Here is a 14,950-nt window from a genome sequence, read left to right on the forward strand (position 1 = left end):
TTAAGGGTGCTGGATTAGTGAGAACCATGCTGTGAATCTTTGTTTAACACTTCCCAGTCCCTTTGAGCAGTTTTAACGTTGTAGGTTAATGTCAACATTAACTGGAGTTTTTACCTTAGTGGATGTCTAAGTGTGTCTGTGTTTGTTTACGTACACAAACAACAAAGATCAGTATGTGCTGATAATTTAAAGCATAAACTTTAAGAGTCTCATAATGGCATGCATTGCATTGTTTGCCCATCTGAGATCATGTTAAATATGTAACCAAGTGCACGTAACTCATTTGCAGGAGTTTGCCTGTTTTCTGTTGATGTGTAAAGTTCAGGCATTGGATGGGAGGCAGCATAAATCACACTCCAGAATGGGACAGGCTGTGGTACTTCCACTGGAACACTTCTTCGTTCATGGAAATTGCTCTTGATGCTTCTAATGGGTATGTTTGCATTTTCTTTTCTCTTCTTTTTTTTTGGGGGGGGGGGTGCAGTGTTGCTTTGCAAGCACTCTACCACTAAGCTACAGCTCTAGCCCCTACATTTTCTTTTTTAAGTGGGCTTCTAGAGAATAATTAACCATTTGGGGTTAAATAACTGACATGGCCTTCTTTGGGGCAGACTGGGCGTCATGTGGGAGTCTCTATAGACTTTGAATCACGCTCCTTACCCTCACACTTAGATGTTGACATGGGGATTTTAGAGTCTTACCACCCCATGAGCGCTGGGAGCAGACTAAGGTCCCCAAACCTCTTCCCCATCACCATTCTTTCTCTGGGCCTGCATGAATGCTCCCTGTGAGAATATTCCAAGACCCAGGGCTGTCTTCTCTTTTAGGCAGATGTGTAACCAGAGGGGTTGTTTCTGAACCTCCCACCTCTGCCTGGGCTAAAGATGAAAATAAACACACACACACACACACACACACACACACACACACACACATCCCCTTAGTCACCTGGCCCTCTTCCCTTCTCTGCCACCCCTGCGTGCCCAATGTTTCATCGTCACTCATACAGCTATTGTGGGCCTGATAAATGGAAAAGAAGCATCCAGAGGCCACAAGGCCTGGTGGTGACAGAAGCTACCTGTTGAATGCACCATGTGGGTTCGGCTTGAGGTGAGTCATCACCAGCCTGGGAAATGCACTGGTGATGATGGATGGTCAGGGTGCTCGGATGTGTCCCTGACACTATTTGCACAAACAGGGAACTCAAACGAATGGGGTTTTTCACAAGCTTACATAAGTCAGTTGGCAATGCACAGTGGCCCAGCTGTGTGGCATGACAGGACAGAGCTTTGCGTTCCTGCTCAGGAACAGGTGACTTTCAGAACCAGTTTGCCTGTGTCAGGACTTGAAATGGTTTGCTCTGCCCTTCTGTTGTCACAACCCCCCTTACTCTTTGCCTTTCTCTTTGTGAAAACTTTCTTTGCAGAGGGATTCTCATAACTGGGACAGTAGGGCTACTGTTGCTTCCAGCAGCCGCCCAAGGGGTTTGCTTTTCTTTGGGACTCTGACTTCCTTGAAAGATGTGGCAGGGAGGGAGCGGCAGGTGTGTGTGGTTGGGTACTCTGAGAGCTGGTGGGGGGTGGGGATGGTGCAGGGCCAGGAAAGGGGGGTGGCTGGAAACGCCCCTCAGCACATTCCTGGACCATCTCCAGGTGTCTGTTCTGGCCCTGTGAGAATTGGCTATGGAACGGACAGTGAATGACCTCGTATCCACTCATTGGCTCCTTCCATCATCCCTGCTGCTGGGAAGGTAGGGCAGGGGTTATCATCAGGTGTAAAGATAGGAGTCAAAGAGGGGCCCCTAGCCTGGCCATTACCTTTGTCCTCCCAGAAGCTCAAGTGGCAGGCACACAGGAAATTCTGAGGTGAGGAGTCTGTGTTTTGAGACCACATCCAGGTGTGGGCCTCACCCCACTGTCAAAGCCAGGGCACCCGTCATGTATCCTTTGGGGCTGTGGGACATGCTGGCAGTGAGCCAGATCTGATTACATTCCATGACTGATTGATTGATCCTTTTGATCACTTCTGAGATTATGGAGACCGTTGGTTTTACACAGAGGTAAGCATCTCACTTGGGACTTTTCCTGATGCAAGAAAATACTTTGCATGTGAAACAAAATGGGGTCATGCTATGTAACATTTTTGTAATTTGAATTTTCCCTCTTATTTTATTGTGAATGCCTGCGACTGTCATTAAATCTTCCTACACAGCATCATCCCTAGGCTGTGGATCTTCCTATTATTGGAATCTTTGTCCTTTGAGGATGGACATATAGGTTGCTTTTAGCTTTTTGTTTTTCTCAACATGAGCATCCCTGTTTTAGTCAGCTATTTCGCTGCTGTGACTAAAAGGACCCAACCAGCACAACTGTAATGGAGGAGGGGTTTATTTGAAGGCTCATGGTTTCAGAGTCCATAGAAGGCTGGCTCCATTCCTCCGGATTTGAGGTGAGGCAGAACATCATGGCAGAAGAGGGAAGCAGTTGGAATCATCAGGAAGGGGAGAGAGAGAGAGAGAGAGAGAGAGAGAGAGAGAGAGAGAGAGAGAGAGAGAGGAGAGAGAGAGAGGAGAGAGAGAGAGAGAGAGGGAGGGAGAGAGAGGGGAGGGGAAGAGGAGGAGGGGGAGGGGGAGGGGGAGAGGGGGAGAGGGAGACAGGGAGAGGGAGGGGGAGGGAGAGGGGGAGAGGGAGAGGGAGAGGGAAGGGGGAGGGAGAGGGAGAGAGACTCCACTCTCCAGATACAAATATATACCCCAAATGTACGCCCCAGTTCTCACCTCCTCCAGCCACATCCTACCACTTCAATTAATCCCATCAGGGATCAATTAGCTGATTGGATTAACACTCTTCCAACCCAATCATTTCTCCTCTGAACCTTTCTGCATTGTCTCACATGTGAGCTTTTGGGGGACACCTTGCACCCATGCCATAATAATCCCCATAGCCAAATCTCTGCTCATGTTTATTATTTAACAAATATTTGTTGAATGTGAGGCATGTTGTCCTTCATTTTCCTTGGAACAGATTGCTACGAGTGGATTTGCTGGGCTAAATTGTGTTTGTGTGTGTGTGTGTTATAGTTCTGGGGGTTGAATCCAGGGCTAGGCAAACACTCTAACGTTGAGATACAGCCTATCAGTTGTATAGTTTTGTGTGTGTGTGGTCCTATGGTAGGGGCACTCTATCACTAAGTTACATCCCCAGATCTTTTTTTTGACAGTCTCTCTAAGTTGCTAAGGTTGGTCTTGAACTTGTGATCCTCCTGTCTCAGACTTCGAGTTGCTGGGATCACAGGTGTGTGCCACTGCTCCAGGCTTTTTTTTAAAGTCACCACATTCAGGGTGAAAAGTTCCAACAGCACAGAAGGTAATATAATGAGAACTCAGACTCTCCTAACCTCTGCTCTCTAAAGCAATCAATTTCTGAACTATACTTCCAGAAGCTCTGTGTGTGTGTGTGTGTATGTGTGTGTGTGTATACCTTTCTTATATAAATTGATTCATAGCCTTCATAACAATATGAACCACAATTTTCCTACTTAATGTATCCTAGGCAACTTTCCACATCAGCATGATGGCTTCGTACCATAACTGTACCAGTTTCTTTTCAACTCTTCTTTAAAAAAAATTACAAATCAATTTTTAAAATGCTTCAGTGAGCATCCTTATGTCTTGGTGAAGATGTACAAGTGTAACTGGAAATATGCTGGAGGAAGAATTGTTGAGCTGGAGAGTTAGGGCCCTTTGCCATTTTTATCTATTGCTAAATCAATGTGCATGTTTTAAATTGTCACATGTATTTATTGGCTGATTATTTTACAGAAAAGCTGTGTCTGTTTATAACTTTACCAACACAGTAGCAGGTTTTGAGAGTGTCCATTTCCTAGTATTATTCAATAACATCGTGGATTTTAAATTTAGAAATATGCTCTTTCCCTGCCACTGCTGAGTTGTGCAGAGGCAGAGACTGGTTTGCTCAAGATTCAGCTTCAGGCATGGAGCAGTGGTACACACCTGTAATCCCAGTGTCTTGGGAGGCTGAGGCAGGAGGATCACGAGTTTGAAGTCAGCCTCAGCAACAGCAAGGTGCTAAGCAACTCAGTGAGACCCTGTTACCACAAAAAAAACCAAAAAAAACCAAAAAAAAAAAACCAAAAAAAACAATCAACTTCACTTGTAACCCACCACATGGTTGAGGAAGGCATTGCTGCTGGAGGTGTAATGGATGTAAATACTGCTTTATAAGTGGGACCGAAGACCACCCTCATCTATGATGACCTTGCCATGGAATTTGCGAAGCTGCCAAAGCCTTAGACAAGTGCCCTTCCCCGCATTGTGTGCTGGCATCCCACTGTAATGAGCCTACATATGTTAAATTGGTGGAGGCCTTGTGTGTTGGGCATCAAATCAACCTAATTCAGGTCAATGACAATAAGACACTAGGAGAATGGGTAGGCCTCTATAAAATTGATCGAGAGGTCAAACCCAGAAAAGTGGTTTGTTGCTATTGTGTAGTGATTAGGGACTATGACAAAGAATCTCAGGCCAAGGATGTCATCGAAGAGTACTTCAAAAGCAAGAAATGAGCAAATAAATTTTTGGTTCACATTCCTCAAAAAAATAAATTTAGAAATGTTTATTTATTATGTTAAAAAAATATTTGGTGTTTACACATCCATTTGTATTTGGCCTGCTGTTAGCAGGAAGTCCTCCCCACAGTTGACATGATGCTTCCAGCAAACAGATGTGGTGTGCTCTGTCCCCAGCTTTCTGACCAGCTTTGTCTCTGTAGGGAGGTTGCTTTGTGAAATCCAAGGAAGTGTCCCCATTTCCAAATGTGCACCTGTGGTTTGCCTAACTTTGGAATGCCAGTCGAGGACAAGCCCTCTGACTTTCTGCTAAGGCCCTCTGGTGTCATATTTTTTCCCTCAGGGTCCTTATCCTTTGGCTCTGTCTGCTCCTTCACTCCCTCCTGACTTCTCCATCCTCCAGTGCTTAGGGTCACAAGATAACCTGAGCTCTGACTCATTTTGAAGGAGGTGGGAAATGCGAGCTGCCCTTCCAGATGGTGTCTTAGGAGCCCCCTGTGAGAGGTGGATAGGGATTTGTTGAGCACCTCACCATTCACCATGTATCTTAACGGCTACTTCAGATGGATCACTGAGCAATCCTCCCATGGGTCTGGAATGAGGGCAGTAAGATCCCAGCTCATAGAGGTTCAGAATGCTTGAGGGACTTTTCCAGATCTGCAAGACAGAGTCCAGAGATGACTGACACTAAGGTCTATCCTCCTTCCACTGTTTCATGTTGCTGAAATAGGTAAGTCCTCAGTTTGTACCTGGCAGGAATCTGGAAACCCAACACCAGAGAATCTCTATTACTCAAGATTGCAAGGGTGCATGGGGACTCGTGCAGGTTGCAAGTGACCTTCCAGATGCCAGAGCATCCCCATTTAACAACATCATCCCAGCCTTACTGGGTCCAGGAGAGCTAGGTCCCTAGACAAGAAGATACAATGAGTCCCTGGGGTGTAGTCACATCATGTCCTACTTCCTATGTGGGGATAATTCAGAGTCACAAGTGTGGCCAAGGTTCCTAGGTCAGGGAGTAGACTGAGGGATCCACTCACAATGTTCTAGCCACTTCTTGGGCTGATGGGGCCACACGTCCTTATGTATCCTTTGGGTGACATTTTATTTTTCTAAACGAAAACATATTTGAATTGGTTATTTTAGCACTTACTTTTCTTATTTGTAAATATTTATTTCTTTTCTGCCGACATTCACTGTGAAAACTCTGAATAATACAGTGCATAATATATTGAAGTGCTGCATAAATATTTGAAGAACAAATGAGTATAATATATAAGGTGTAAGTTCCTTTGGTCTGCTTCCCAGAAACAACCACTGTCGATAGTTGGCTGAGTAAACTTGCACAATTTTTTTTCTAGATATGTGTGTGTTGTATGTGTGTCTCTGTGTATTTTTTTTTTTTTTCACAAAAATGGACTCATGACATGCATTGATCTAAATTCACTTAACAAAGTTTCTTGGGCACACAGAACTCCACTTCCTTTCAGACATCTGCTTTGGGTTCCACTATATGGATGTTCTACAATTTATTTAACAAGTTTTTTATTGATGAACATTTGGGATGTTTCCAATTTTTCATTTTTCCAAACAATATTGCAAATAGCATAATAGTTTGAAAGGCCTGTGTGAGATGGACAGGAAAATTCTGGAGCATATTAACTCCCTAATGGAAATGATGGATCACCTGCTTTGGGGAAGCCTTACTGATCAAGACACTCAAAGTTAAATCCCTTTCTCCTGGGCCCCCTGCCTGCCACCTGTTTCTCTATCCTCTGCTTGTCCCTAGCATGGATAAATTTCTTATCTGCTAGTTTCTGAGCTTTCATAGAACTAAATTTCTTATCTCCTAGTTTCTGGGGCTAGCAGACTACTTTCTTTATCATTCCTTGTTTCTTTCCAGAGGGCATTTGATTTTGCTTTTGTGTTTTTGTTACCAAAATTTTAATTCATATAAAGCATAAAGTATTCCTTATGAACATGGAAGCCACCCTCCTGCTACACACTCATCTATCCCCATTTTCTACTTCCCAAAGATAAGCAAATTCAACTCCCTTTATCTGCTTTTTAAAGTATTTACTTCAATAATTGTAACAAAACATGTTCGTATTGCAACTTTTCAATTTTACAAATTTTATCAATTTTTCAGCATTCCCTATTGACTTCTCCCTGTGGAAGGCAAGCATCCACTTTATTTTACATTTCTCACTCATTTGCTCCCTGTATATGTTCTCATAATTGTCCTGCATACTCTCAGAGGAGTCACAGTAAAGCATGTTTTTTTTTTTCATTTAAAAAATTTTTTCTTATAGTTGTCGATGGACACAATACCTTTATTTTGTTTATTTTATTTATTTATGTGGCGCTGAGGATTGAACCCTGTGCCCCAGGCATGTGAGGCAAGTGCTCTACCACTGAACCACAACCCTGGGCCCTGCATATGTTTTGAAAGATCAGTCCTCAGTGTTCATAGTACTTGGGCTATGTCCTATTAAACTATGAACATTTTCTTTTAGCTATATAACCTTTTGTTAATCCCCAAATTGAAAATTGTTTCATTACTCTTTTGTTTCCATACTATCACCCAGTTGTGTCAATCTCCTCTCATGTATTCAGACATATCAAATGTTTCTCAGGTTCATGTTCCTGAGGAAGTCTTCTGGAACATTTGACTTGGACTGAGTGCCCTTTATGCCTGGTATATCCCTGAGATTTTCCTTCACAGTTATCCTGGGAATTAGTTTCATTTCTCTTCCAAGTAGTATTACCTGTTTTCTTGAATTCTATGTCCTCCTTCTCCTTGATTTCCTATCTCACTTGTCAGTGTACATTCTCTGGGGATACCCCAAAAAGGGTACATTGGAGATAATGCTTTTTAAGCTTTGTTCCTGTTATATACTCTTTATTTTCCCATCATACTTACTTTGATAGTTTGGCTGGGTATTGAATTCTAATTTGGAAATAATTTTCCTCATGAATCTATGAAGACTTTGTCCATTGCCTTCTAGTTTTTAATGTGCCTATTGAATATTCTGATACTACTTTTAATTCTTGATTTTTTTTTTTTTTGTATGTGAAATCTGTTATTTTCTCTGTAGAGGTTTCCAGAAACTTTTTGTTCTCAGTGTTCTGAAGTTGTTACTTGGTATGATTTGATTTAGTTTTATTTGCAGGCACTGAGTGGGTTACTTATTATGTAAACTCATGTCCTTTATTTTTAGGAAAGCTACTAGAAGATTTGACCACCTATTCTTTTCTATGTCTTTTCTCCTTTTTTGAACTCTTATGCCGTAGATTACAAAATCAGCTTGATCCTTTCTTCCGTGTCCTTGGCTGTGTAACTTTTTAGCTCCCTTCTATGTTGATTCCAGTTTCAGCAATATGTTTGCTTTGAACCAATGGGATATTGGGAATCATGATACAAGTAGAGGACTAAAGACCAATTTTGTGATTGACCTTTTTTGCCCTTGCCGGCCACCACTGCCATGTCCAGGTTAGTCCACTAGTTCAAGAGTGGAAGAGAGACAGGTGGAGCAGAGCCAACCCTAGACTAAACCAAGATGCATGAGTAATAAATAATTGCTGTTGTATGGCACTGAGATTTTTTCAGTAATGTTGTATCAGTAAATGATTGTTTGGATGTTGGACCTCTTAGCATAATTTTCTTTTTACTGTTCTTTCTGGGAAAGTCTTTCAATACCATTTTTCATCCCTTCTGTTGAGTTTTTCATTTCTGTTATTCTGTTTTTAATTTCCAAAAACTCTTTTTGATTCTCTGCATGTCACTGTTGCTTTATAGCATTCTATTCTTTTTTTTTTTTTTTTTTCATGGAAGCGATAGCCTCCCTCCCTCCCTCCCTCCCTCCCTCCCTCCCTCCCTCCCTCCCTCCCTCCCTTCCTTCCTTCCTTCCTTCCTTCCTTCCTTCCTTCCTTCCTTCCTTCCTTCCTTCCTTCCTTCCTTCCTTCCTTCCCCTCTCCTCTCTCTCTTTCTTGTTTTCATTCTTGAGCTGGGATTGAGCCCAGGGTCTTATGCAGGCTAACCTCATGCTCTACCACTGAGCTAGTCCTAGCCCACTCTTTTTCCCCCCAATATAATTTTTTATTGCATTAACTATTATTTAAATTTTTTTTCTCTCCTTGCATTGTCTCTTTACTCCAAGTAGCATTTTTATTTGGTTCCTTTGGTTCTCTGTCTTTTACGTTAGGAAATTTCCTCTAATGTCTGATATTCATTATCTGTATATTCACATTCACTAAAAAACTGCTCGGGAGGGTGTGTGTGTGTGTGTGTGTGTGTGTGTGTGTGTGTGTGTGTGTGTATGTGTTCCACAGAACAGCAATCTTTGGTGGGGAGTACTTCAGATTTTTTTCTCTAGGGCCGGCTAGACGACTCAGAACTTTGAGGATGTTCGCCTGGCTGCCAGCTTTCTAAGCATCTGCTGGGGGGAGCAGCAGAGGGGTCTTCACATTCAGACTGTAAACTTGCCCCTGCTTCCTCTCCTTCTCCATATGGTGCCCATGCTCTCAGTTGTGCTTGGTGTTCCCTAAGCCAGGGTCCCTCTACTTAATGCTTCCCAGAAAATAATCCTGCAGCCTCCTCAGTGGGCTGAGGAGCCATTGTTTGGCTGCAGAGAGTATGAGGGGCATGTAAACCCTAAAGGCTGAACACAAGGGCTTCCGGCTGCCCTCCTGCCCACAGCCCCACCTTTCACAGGTCCCTGGTTCCTCTAATTCCCAGAGCTTTGTATAATTCTATGGTGAACATCAGGTGGCTTTTTGGCTTTCTTCAGTGCTGACTTAGGATTTAGTTTACTTAGGTTTGCTAAGTCAGTTCCTCTCAGCCATCTACTTTCCAGTTCCAAAATTTCATTGTTATTGTTTCCTCTCTTGTTCTTCCTATCCTCAGGGATTTATGGGCAATTTTTTTCTTACATAGTATTTTCATGGGATGCCTTTTTCACTTCTTTAATAGTACATGATCATTATAAAATATTAAAACAACCCACAGCAAGGGAACCTCCTTCATAATACATCTCCTCCATATCTTATCTTCAGTAGCCTTCCTGCCTGAGAGTTTTACTTTTGTGAATTTTATACACATGGGTGCTGAAGCAAATATGCACACATGTAAACACATAAACTTTGCAAATATGACTGAGATCATACTGTGGGCTACTACTCTGGAACCACTCTATTCCCTCAACACTAAAATTTTAGTCTTTTCATCATACATAATGAGCTACTTCTTGCTTTTTAATAAGCTGCATTGTGTTCCATTAAACCATAACTTACTGCCCCATCTCTTATTAATGACATTTAGGGTGTTTCCAAGTTTTTGTTACTGTAAAGAGTGCCACTCCGAATATCACCGTACCTACCTGTTTGCAGACCTGTCCTTTTGTCTCCTTAGCTATTTCATTGAAGTGGGACTGCTGGATGGACACACATGGTCGAGACATTGGTGGACAGATTGCCTTGCAAAGAGAAGTACCAACTCTTGCTCTACTCATTGGTATAGGAGAGGGCTTTTCTCTTTACCTGCTCCTGTTCTCATGATTTCTTTTTAACTGGTTGAACACAGTATCTTATTGCTGCTTTGACATGCATTTCTTCCAATAGTAGGGTCGAGCCTTTCCCCAAGGTCAGGCAGGCTGCTTGGATGGTGGGGAGAGGTGTGGCATGAGGAGGGGCTAGCCCAGAGAGCAGTGTGCACCCTTCTGACTCTTTCTGCTTTCCTTGCACAAAGTCACTTAATTGGAGGCAGCACAACTTTCTCCCCTGTCAGCACCAGCCTGCAGCTGAAAGTCTCCCAAGGCCAGAGTGGCCCTCAGGGTGGCTCTGCCCACAATCTGTCAGAGTCTGGATCCTGGTTGGTGATTCTGGCACCAGATTGGATTTTAGCATTCAAAGGGATTTATGGTCCATGAGTGCAGTTGCCTTTTTTTTTTTTTTTTTAAGTTTTCTTAAAATCACAAAATACAACACATAGAAAATTGTTCAGCATAACAAATTATTGAAGGCAAACACCGTATAACTACCACCCTGGGCAACACTACTTTGTCCCTTGACTGTTGGGCTATATGTTTTCCTTCAGCCCACCCTGGGTCTCTGGGCTGGAGAGGGGTGTTCCTCAGTCATGGGAGCACCACTCAGGTGTGTCTGCTCTCGGGGAGCATATTGGAGTCCAGTCCAGGAGTGGGGGTTTGAGTCTGTAACTTGAGGTTTACCTCTCAGATCCACTTCCCTGACTGTGTCCCAGCAGACTAGGGAACATTCAGATAGAAAGAATTTGGATGTGAGCCAAGGAAACAGGGGATACCTAGAAATTCATGGTGTGACATTCTGGAGCAGACCTAGAGGCCAGGTCTGGTTGGCTTGGGATTCAGGGCTAACTAAACGGCATTCACTCCCATGGCAGAGCTTGACCCTCCTGCCCTAGCCTTCTTCCCAGGAGAGTTTGGAGGAGGACCACCTGTGTGGGAGATTTTGCTTATGGATTGAACGTGGACAGGAACAACTGAGGGGAGATAAGAACTGAGTGTTTTTTGCTCTGAAGTGGGGCTCCAGCCCAGAAAACATTCATGTCCCTGGTGGTTGACTCCCTCTGCTGCAGCAGCCTTGGGGTACATCTCCAGGTGGGACATCTTTCCCCAGTAACCAGTTCCAAGTGAAAAGCTGAGTCCACTGGAGGGCAGCCCCACTTCAGAAGATGGGCCTCAGCCCTCAAGCCGCCTGTCTGCCTTAACTCCCTGCCCTCTCAGCTGCCCCTTCCTGTGTTCAGACCCCACGGAGATTCCTCCTGTCTGCCAGACATGGGTGGCAATGAGGAGGACAGACTGAGTGCCCACCTCAAAGGACTGATGGTTCTCAGGCAGCATGCAGTCCAGCAGAAGGTTCCAGAAGGATGGAGATGTTCTCTCAGGTATTGGGCAGCACAGGGAGGGAGCTGGGAAGCAAGCAGGCTCCACAGGGCTAGGTGTGGAGGAGTAATGGCCAAGGGAGGCTTCCTGCCTGAAACTAGATGTGCAGGATGCAGATGGCGGGTCAGGCCGAGGTGCCAGGAAGAGTGGTAGAGGCGGGGGCAGAGCCTATGTGAAAGCCTGGAGAGGAGGGAGGCATCCAGCAGGCAGTCTGGCTGGAGAAGAGCGTGAGGAGGACAGTGAGAGCTGGTGGGGCAGCTGCCAGCCACACAGCGTGTCAGACATCCACCTTAAGATTGTTCCCAAGGCTGCTGTGTGGAGGAGAAAGGTCTGGAAGGTGGGGCCCGTTTGGAAGCTCTTGCAGTTGTCCTGGGAGGAGTGGCAGTGGGATGGAGAGAACTGGGGGTAGGACTGGGAGGAATGGCAAAAAAGGGCATGGGAACATCCTGGAGCTGGGGAGGCTGGGGGAGGCTGGGGGAGGCTGGGGGAGGAGCAGGTGTGGGCGGGAAACAGGTGAGTTCTTTTAGGTGAGCTGTGTTGGAGGTTTCCAAAGGTCACCCAGTGGAAGGTGTGGAGTGGGCCTTTGGATGGAGCTTAGTGGACAGTTCTGGGCTAGTAAGCAGGAGAGTCACCAGCCCTTTGTGTGCCTGCTTAGTTCCACCTCTTTCCTGGAATTACTGCTCTGCTGTTACTCAGGAGCAGCTCAGCCTGGGTGAAAGGTGGTCCTGACCAGGAGATAGGCACAGCCCACCATGTTCAAGTGTGGGTTGTGTGTACACACGTATGTGTACATAGATGTAGTGGGGGCTTTTGCATTCTTGGAATCCAAAGTTAGATGGGGTGAGAGACTGGAGATAGAGGAGGGAGGAACCGGGGGTTGGGGGACAAGGTGGGACTTGCCCCAGAAAGATGAATTTTGCTGTGTCAAGTTAGGCTCACCTTGCTGACATCAGCTGGCATTGGCTAATGGGAGAGGAGTTGTTCCAGCCCCCAAACTCTGAATCCTGGTTTGTTTGTGTGACAGACATGTTTCTCTCAGGGGTTATATTCTGAGCATAATCCCATGGCTTACTTAATTACACCAGTATTCCTCTAGGGACAAGAACTTTGGAATACAAGCTGCAGTTCTGTCCATGCCAAATCCAACCTAAGCTGTTTAGGTGTAGATGGTGTCCTAGGACCTCATGGGATGTGTGCCAGCTTAGCTGTACCCCCTCCAACTGCTGCTCCTTGGCTGTCATGGATCATCTGAATTTAGCTCTAGTGAGATGCCTGGAAAGCCCCTCAGATGGGGCTTTGGACCAAGATTTTACACACATTTCATCTTTTCCCTCAGCAGTGCCTGGTTGGAGAGTCCACTCTGATAGTGAGAACCCATCTGCAGAGGAAGCCAAAGAGGGATCAGTGATCTTGGACAAGAGGCTTATGCTGGGTCACCAGCCATGTCCCTGACTTGGCCCAGGGCAGAGGTGGGGGCAGGTGGCAGAGCATGTCTCAGGAGTCTCACTGTAGGGCCACGTTCACTGAGATTCTGTGCTTCCCTCTCTGCCTCTGTACCAGGTCTGTGGACTCGTTTCCAAAGGTGCTCACTTCTCTGTACATGAGCCGTGGCTGCCGCTCTAGTTCATCACCTGGTACTTCACTCCTGTCTTCTCAGACTGTGAGACCCTCCTGGGCAGCCAGGGCAGCCTCCTGATTTCAAGACTCTTATCTTTGACCTCATTGCAGACTCTGTTTTGTTTACCTAGAATGTTCCCATCCCTCCTCTCCACTCCCCTCTGCATGGGCAGTTTCTAAGCCTCCATTGCTCAGCACACAGTAGCTATTCATGTTTCTCAAATGAATAAATGTAAATAAATATTAAATGAATTCTTTGACCTCAGCTCATTGTCATTTCATAAGGAAGCTGCCTCTTGCTCCTCTTCTTAATTTACCTATTTTCTTATGTGTTCATCACAATTTTACGTCTTCAATTGTTGGGGACCAGCATCTGCCACCTGCTTGTGCCACAAATATTGTTGATTTGCATTGAGTATCATGAGCTTTCCATACTTAGAAAAATGGGCGAAACTTTCTTACTCTTCTGATCACTTTTTTTTTTTTTTGGTATTTTTATTTTTCTGAGATTTTATGTATTAGTTGTCAATCTCTGATTTCATGGAGCAGGTGGTTTTTGCACAAGCCTTGGAACAGGGAAGGAAGTGTCCTGAACAGATGTGTGAAGGAAGGTCACTCTAGGCAGAGAGAAAGTCTTGAGCTTATGTGAGATGAGGTGAGATCTACTTTTCTTCAACTTGGAGATGGAGAAATCAGATTAGTAGCTCTGTGTTGTCTGTAGTCTGATTCTGAACTTCTTTCCTGGGCTGAGGACCCCCTGAACCTGTACTTGCCTTGCTCCCATCCCCATGTCCTATTATTTTGTATTTCCAAGACTTTGCGGGGGTTGTTGGGACATGCCCTGCAAGCCTGAGCTTTTCTACCTTCAGCAAAATTGGGGATTGTTGGCAATCTGCATCTCTCCTAATGTTCCTCAATTACATGTATCTTGCAGTTCAAGTGATTTCATGCCCCATTTGGTCACACATATTCTTGAATTCTTTTTATTTTTAAAATGTGTTCTTTTTAGTTATACATGACAGTAGAATGTATTTTGACCTATTATACATACATAGATTATAACTTCCCTTTCTTCAGGTTGTATGTGATGTGGAGTTACACTGGTCATGTATTCATATATGAACACAGGGAAGTTATGTCCCATTCATTCTACTGCCTTTCCTATTCCCATCTACCCTCTCCTCCCTTCATTCTCCTTTGTCTAATCCAATGAACTTCTATTCTTCCTCCCCCCTTATTGTGTGTTAGCATCTGCATACCAGAGATAACATTTGGCCTTTGTTTTTTGGGGGAATTGGCTTATTTCACTTAGCATGATTGTCCCCAGTTCCATTCATTTACCAGCAAATGCCATAATTTCATTCTTCTATATTCCATTGTGTATATATAGCACATTTTCTTCATCCATTCTTCTGTTGAAGGGTACCTAGGTTGGTTCCATAGCTTAGCTATTGTGAATTGAGCTGCTATAAACATTGATGTGGCTGTGGCACTATAGTACATTGAATTCTTTATTTTTATGTTGGCTATGTGCTTTTTGCTGCCAGGGTCTAAGGAGGTATCAGGTGCCTGAGAGGTATTCTCTGCCCCCGTGGAAATTGGGATCTACCTGAGGGTCAGCCATGGGGGGAAATGACCCTGCATGGTATCTTACAGGTCAAAAGAGGGAGTGATCAATCATTGTTTCCAGCCGGGAGTATTGAGCAAGGCTTCATAGAAGAGTTAACCTGTGAGCTGAATCTTGGCATGTGAGGAAGGGATTTGGGTAGAGAAGACTTTCAGATGGGACATCTTGAACCTCTTTAAGAGGAAGGAAAGCGGAGCTT

The 14,950-nt window shown here is 44.5% G+C and overlaps 1 pseudogene across 1 annotated transcript; it reads left to right on the forward strand.

Annotated features, from left to right (window-relative positions):
• The first annotated feature begins 4,186 nt into the window (after positions 1-4,186).
• LOC306663939 (small ribosomal subunit protein eS12-like) lies at positions 4,187-4,584 on the forward strand (annotated as a pseudogene). Its single transcript has one exon. The product of its transcript is annotated as a small ribosomal subunit protein eS12-like (transcript).
• The last annotated feature ends 10,366 nt before the right edge of the window (positions 4,585-14,950 follow it).

The sequence above is a fragment of the Sciurus vulgaris genome (genome assembly GCF_902686455.1).
Source record: "Sciurus vulgaris genome assembly, chromosome: 6".
NCBI classification, from domain to species: domain Eukaryota; kingdom Metazoa; phylum Chordata; class Mammalia; order Rodentia; family Sciuridae; genus Sciurus; species Sciurus vulgaris.